The sequence below is a fragment of the Bombus bifarius genome, unplaced genomic scaffold (genome assembly GCF_011952205.1).
Source record: "Bombus bifarius isolate JDL3187 unplaced genomic scaffold, Bbif_JDL3187 scf7180000008058, whole genome shotgun sequence".
NCBI lineage: Eukaryota > Metazoa > Arthropoda > Insecta > Hymenoptera > Apidae > Bombus > Bombus bifarius.
The window spans coordinates 1,394,246-1,400,245 of NW_022884422.1; the positions used below are offsets into that span (position 1 = coordinate 1,394,246).

Below are 6,000 nucleotides of genomic sequence, written 5' to 3' on the forward strand. Positions count from 1 at the left end.
TTAAAGTATGCGGACGTTAAAGCGTCAAAGTACACGCTATTCCAGAATCTTATTAATCCTTAAATTTATGTCGCCCTTGAGAGAGCACAAGTCGAGGGCAGTTCTGCATTTTGTCACACACTTGTGAGACCTACCGCATTGAAACGCAATAAACTAGGACTTGAGCTCTTGGCTCTGCCGAGTGACAGAAGCATTATTTGGGAAGGTTTAATATTTAAAAAGGATCTCGTAGATCAAGCTTGGCCAAAGAAAACTATATCAACTCATACGAGATCTTCTCTCGCAATTTTAATTCGACATGGACACTTATAAATAAATGAAATTGTTACAAAATGTAAGTGAAATTTCAAAGTGAAGGGGAGTGAACGGTTAATATTTAACAGAAAGGAAAGTTATCCATACAGGAACTTGTAATTCAGTGCTAGAAAAGGAGAGAAACGCAACGCCCGTTTCGTGCATTAATACCGGACTCTTAATTTATTAGCCGCATAAAATAAGTCAGATCAATACGAGGCGCGAAATCTACGCGGGAAATATACGAGATCGTATCGCGCGGCTCGCAAAACGAGAATTCGCGTGAGCCAACCGTTCGTAGGGTGATAGAGGGGGAGAAAGAGAGAGAGTGAGAGAGTGCGAGGGAGAGGAGCGGTTCTGCACAACCGATATCGACCTTTAACGTCGCCTTATCTGTTTCTACGATTTAGACGGCGACCTAACGATTCAACTCCTTCGAGGCCCACATGGTACGTGTTTAACGTCATTATCGAGTCGCTGTTGAATACGCAGGATCGCGATAACTACCGAAGGAAATGAAGATCGCGATATAGTCCGACTATAGCGAAGGAGGTAATCGTTGCAAACGATGAAAAGACAAATGACAAATAATCGGTGCGAAGTAAGTAGAAATTAAATCAGTTCTCCATTTGAATTCTTCCAAACAACGTGAAGTTCAACGTGACCGCGATACCATGCAGAAAATATCAGCATTCATTCAAGTTATATTCTGCGAAAGCAAAATTCTGAACTAAACTGCCAAGCTTGCGATGCTACCGAATTACACAAAGACGAAAAGATAGAGAAGAAAAGGGAAGAGAAAATTACATTTGACAGTAGCTGGAGTCAAGAAATAACACGCAACACGCAGGGAGCCGTTCTCGCGTGATTTCTATGCAGATGCGACGAGCAGAAAGCACGCGCTGCTGTGTTGGCCGCAGGAAAGAAAGGATGGTTGGATGCGAGAAAGGAAACGAGTATAAGAGATGGAAACGCAAACGGTCTCGCACTTCAGACAAACGAAGACCTTCGGTAGAGGGGCTTAAAGGAGATAGCCGGTAAAGATCGTGACACAGGACAAGCGAATAATGTATAGCAGTGGTGGCGCTATCCGCCTGCACCATCTCCGGTCTTCGTGGCGCTTTCGCCTCTCGTGCGACAATCTTTTCTCACTTTGCGAAGAAGCCATCCCTCAACTTATGGAAATTTTCTTTACGCCTTGGCCCGAAACTTTCGAACTGCTGCCGCTGTTGCTGATGTTGCGACGGCTAACGACGATGTTGCTCGACCTGCTACACACGACTAACCGACCAAACCGTATACGTATTCTATATCAAAACACGGAGATAGACGAAGTCGACGCACAGGCGAAGACGAGGCCGATGTGGTAGTTCTTTTCCTTCGCGATCTCTCATTTCTTGTGCTGCTAGGGGGCTTAGGCGTGACGTAACAGGATGTAAGACGCAAATGATACGGAAGACATTTGAAACTATACAACTATCTGGCTCCGCGAAGGATCGAGCACAAAGTGATTTGTCAAAAATATTCGGAGAAGTCGTTTAGAACAACGGTCCAAAAACGCCGAGTCATTTGTAATAGAACCGGCTATTTAGAGAACGTGGCTAATTGTAGGGTACCCGTAGAGTAGTTCATGTGAATTTCATCAGCCAATCGTACAAGTAATGTCACACTACCATCGTTAGCAATTAATTACGAGAGTTTAATTATCGATACATTAATGGCCATCGTTAGAATAGCACGTTGCAGAACTTGCCAAAGTCGTAATGCATTTTAATTATGTACAACCTTTGTCAAATATGTAACTAGTTATTTACATATTTGTTTAAAAAACTATCAATAATCCAAATACAATTCGATCGAATATTCTGCTATGCTAAATTAAGACTTATCTTTAGCTTCGAAAAATAACAAAAGCTCGTGAACAATTTCTTACTCGTTAAAATAGAAATGGTTCCTCGATCTGCTAAGCGAGCGAAGTCAGATTTCTCGTTCTTTAAAATCATCGTACTCCTCTGATTTCCTGTAATTTTGGCCAACACGTTTGCATTCGTAGCATTTTCGATGCAAAACGTTGGGAGGAGAGAAAAAGCGGAGCGGGGATAAAGGTGTGAGTGGAAACATATTGCACGAAGAAAAAAGAATTGATATCAACGGGGACCCGGTGTTGCGCGCAACACACTTTGAACAAAGAATAAAAAAACTTCCTCTCCTTTGAATCGTTTGGCTCGAAATTAATGGGACGTTGTGGAAAAAAAGACGAAAGCCTAGAGGGCACTAGCGTTATACACTATCCGGAGAACCGTCGGCGATAAGCGTAATTCCTCAAACTCGAAATTAATGTTTTCGGACGCATTAGAATTCAACCCGATCTCTCTCTTTTTCCGCGGACGTGGCGAATAAAAATCTCATTTCCTTCGTAAAGTAATATATCTCTCTTTTATACGCGTTGCCACATGTATCACGTAACCATCAAGATTACAGCATAAAAACGTACTGCCGGTGTGCTTTTATTTCTCATCATTTCCGTGTCGTATTTTTTATCGTCACCATCGCCATCGTCCTCCATCGGTACAGATACGGCCGAAGATGGTCCCCCGAAGATTTAGAGACATTCAGGATATGGCGGGCGAACGGGAGAAGGACTTTTCCTAACCTAACGGTGGACCTTGAGCAAAGAGTTTCATTCAAACTTTTCTTATTTCCGACTCAGCTCCGCTACACGACAATGCTCTTAAATTCTCTGTCTTGCACGATGGATACAGCCATTATACTTCGGGCTCTTCATAAGAACTATTTAACTGGTCCTGTAGAAATTAGGTCATTCATCATCATCGTCTTTGAACAAACCAAGCGATGTATAAATCGTGTCCACGATGCTCTATTATGAATTTTAGAAAATCTCTTTCAGTTATGGAATATCATTAGGATTTTCTAACGTACTTCAAAATTGTTAAGTATCATACATGATTATATATTACCGAGTAGTTTCCGAAACACTTGTAATTTTACGTTTGAATCGATACCTGTATTTTATCATATTATTGTAGTTTCAAATTCAAAGTATAATTTATTTGATGAACTGGCATAGTCAACAGCATCGCCTGAAAGATACTATTTTAGTCTCGCAACTGTTTATTTGACCTTGGTGTCCGTTTCAAATTTCAAAGCCGAACTGAGGAAACATAGGCGTTTGACGATCCACGCACATAAGGAAGACACATCGCGAGCGGTATAATGTTAAATGCAAAATATTCTGTTTTCTTTTATATTTTATATTCTCTTCTACTAAGTATATTTACATTTATGTTGCTGGATAACGATCGCTCTTTTCCTATGGATCCTATCTTATTCTACAGTATTATATTATCATCTTTGTAATTATGATATGCATCATTTCTATACCTTTATTCTATATAACTTCCAAATGTAATTCGCCACATTCGTTAGAATAAAATTATAGGTCGATGCATTATCAGTTTTCAAGAATTTAAAACGAATTGATAAGAGAAACGGAAAAGTTTGTAATTCATCATATCTATTCCGAGTTCTCAAAAATTCTGTCGAAAAGCCGAACCATAGTTGTGTTTTTAAAAGTTTTCTAACCTCGATTACTCCGAAATTTCGTCCTACCTCTGCTCCGCTGCACAAAGTGAAACTCGAGCATTTTCCACGGTATCAAGATAAACATTCGTGGACACAGTCGTTGCTTAGGAGCAGCTTGATTGTGAAAATTCGAATTGCAAAAAGCCAGGGAATATTGCAGTCGAACTGGGTTCTGACGATATATTGCGTACGCAACCAAAAGCGACATACACGCAAATTAAGCATTCAGCCTAGTGAATAGTAAATTCCCCGGTAACGAACGCTCAAACTCTTGGCGACCAAAGAAAAGTGGATAGTATTTCAATTGAAAATTTTGAAGCGGAAAAAGTAAGGATTAAGCATAAAACTAATTTGTAACGAATTCTTTCTGTATCTTTTTCTTTCTTTCACCATCTCGTTCGAATAAACGCAATCTCTCTGATCTTAAACAACGTCTGATATTTATACAGTATTAATTTTGTAAAAGAATAAGAATAACTATGCTAGCGAAAAGGAGTATACGAATCATTGAAGGACGTCAACGGACATAAATATTGAACGAGTAGGCCGATAAAACATTGTGTGACAAGTTGACGAAAGGAGACAAGATCGATCTCTTCCGGCTTTCTATTATCGGATAAAACGGAACAAATTGTAATTCGTACTCACGTTACGTTCGTCATAAGCGATAACGAGCCCCATCCATGAACAAGCACGTTTCCATCCGTCAAGACTGGCGACATCGCCAGCCATCAGGGAAAATTCGATCGAGACTACTCGATCTGCGATCCTGTTGCGATAACTCGAAGTTGGCGATCACCGCGGGGTAGCCATCTTTTTTTTGGCGCGTAAACATCAATCGCGCAGCATGCGATCCTATCTACGATGTGGCACGGTCAAAGAACGAGAAGGAGACGATCAGGTAAAGTGCACAAGATAAAAGGAAATACGAAAAAGTAGGATGGGGCCTATCTCGACGAGTCGCGCGTCTTCTATTCCGGAGCAGATCGAGGGGTCATCGTATTCGTAAGTGGACGACCGATCAACGTCGATGTCGTCAAAGAGATTTCTTTGTGAGAATCTCTCAAACTCCTTCTATGGCGTACAAATCTTATCAATCGGAAAGTCGAGTAAAGTTAGACGCAAGTATGCCTAATTCACGATCGTACGTAGAAAAAACAAGGGAAGACAGATAGAGAAGAAATAGATAGAGAATAAAAGATAATAACAGATAAAACTTACCACTCGGCGAATGAAGTGCCTTGAAGTTGCTGCCAGTTTTAATAGTCGGTGAGCTCCTCGGCTGAAGAAGTACAAGTGGCAAAAAAAATCTTAGCGAGCTATCTTGGCCGTTAAAAAAAAGGTAGGGTAAAAAGATAACTTCTTCCTTTTTCCACTTTTCGCCCTGTTTACACACTTCCGTCACTCTCACTCACTGAATCACGGTTTAGAGTCCTTCGAGTGTGGTCCAAGTTTTTCACCGTTTATACCCGATGCGACGATCAACGACAACTGCGGCAGCTACGATAACTAACAAGAACACCGCGAACGTTCGTCCCGCAGTTTACACTATGAAATCGTCGACTGGTTCTCTGCTACTGTTTCAAGGAGACCTCCGGTCTTTGTTTGTTTATGCCGCGTATGCGTGTACGTTTCGAAGCAAAACCTCCCTTGGTAAGTACATCCAGACACGATAGTTTTGTATATGTTGTCACGGTTATATTATTTTACTGGTTTACTGGTTAGGAATATTTGGAAAGTACGATGTGGTCACACGCGATTAACGAAATGTAAGCCATTTATACAGTATGATTCGACAGTTTTATTCACTACAAGGAATATCGTTATTATCGTTCGATACTTTCCTTCGAAATTAACACGTTGTCGTTCACCGTATGGAACTATGGAGGTTGCAAAGTTTTCACCGCCTCCAATAACTATCATAGGAATATACAACCCGAAACAGCATGCAGGCCAACCGTACGGTACGGCGCTCGCCTGTAAACTGAACACCCGTCGCGACCTGAGGCCGGGACTCGACTGGTTTCTGCTAGGGAATCTCCCCACTCCCCGGCTCTCTTCTCGCGCGACCCTAGGCACACCAACCCCTTGTCCAGCTTTCTC

General features: G+C 41.4%; 1 protein-coding gene across 1 annotated transcript in view; it reads right to left on the reverse strand.

Annotated features, from left to right (window-relative positions):
- LOC117208232 (MOXD1 homolog 2) overlaps positions 1–5,641 on the reverse strand; it is a 167,754-nt gene extending 162,113 nt beyond the window's left edge. The window contains exon 1 of the mRNA XM_033449219.1: positions 5,119–5,641. The gene's annotated coding sequence lies outside the window, so the exon portion shown is untranslated. The remainder of the gene's footprint in view (positions 1–5,118) is intronic.
- Positions 5,642–6,000: the final 359 nt, after the last annotated feature.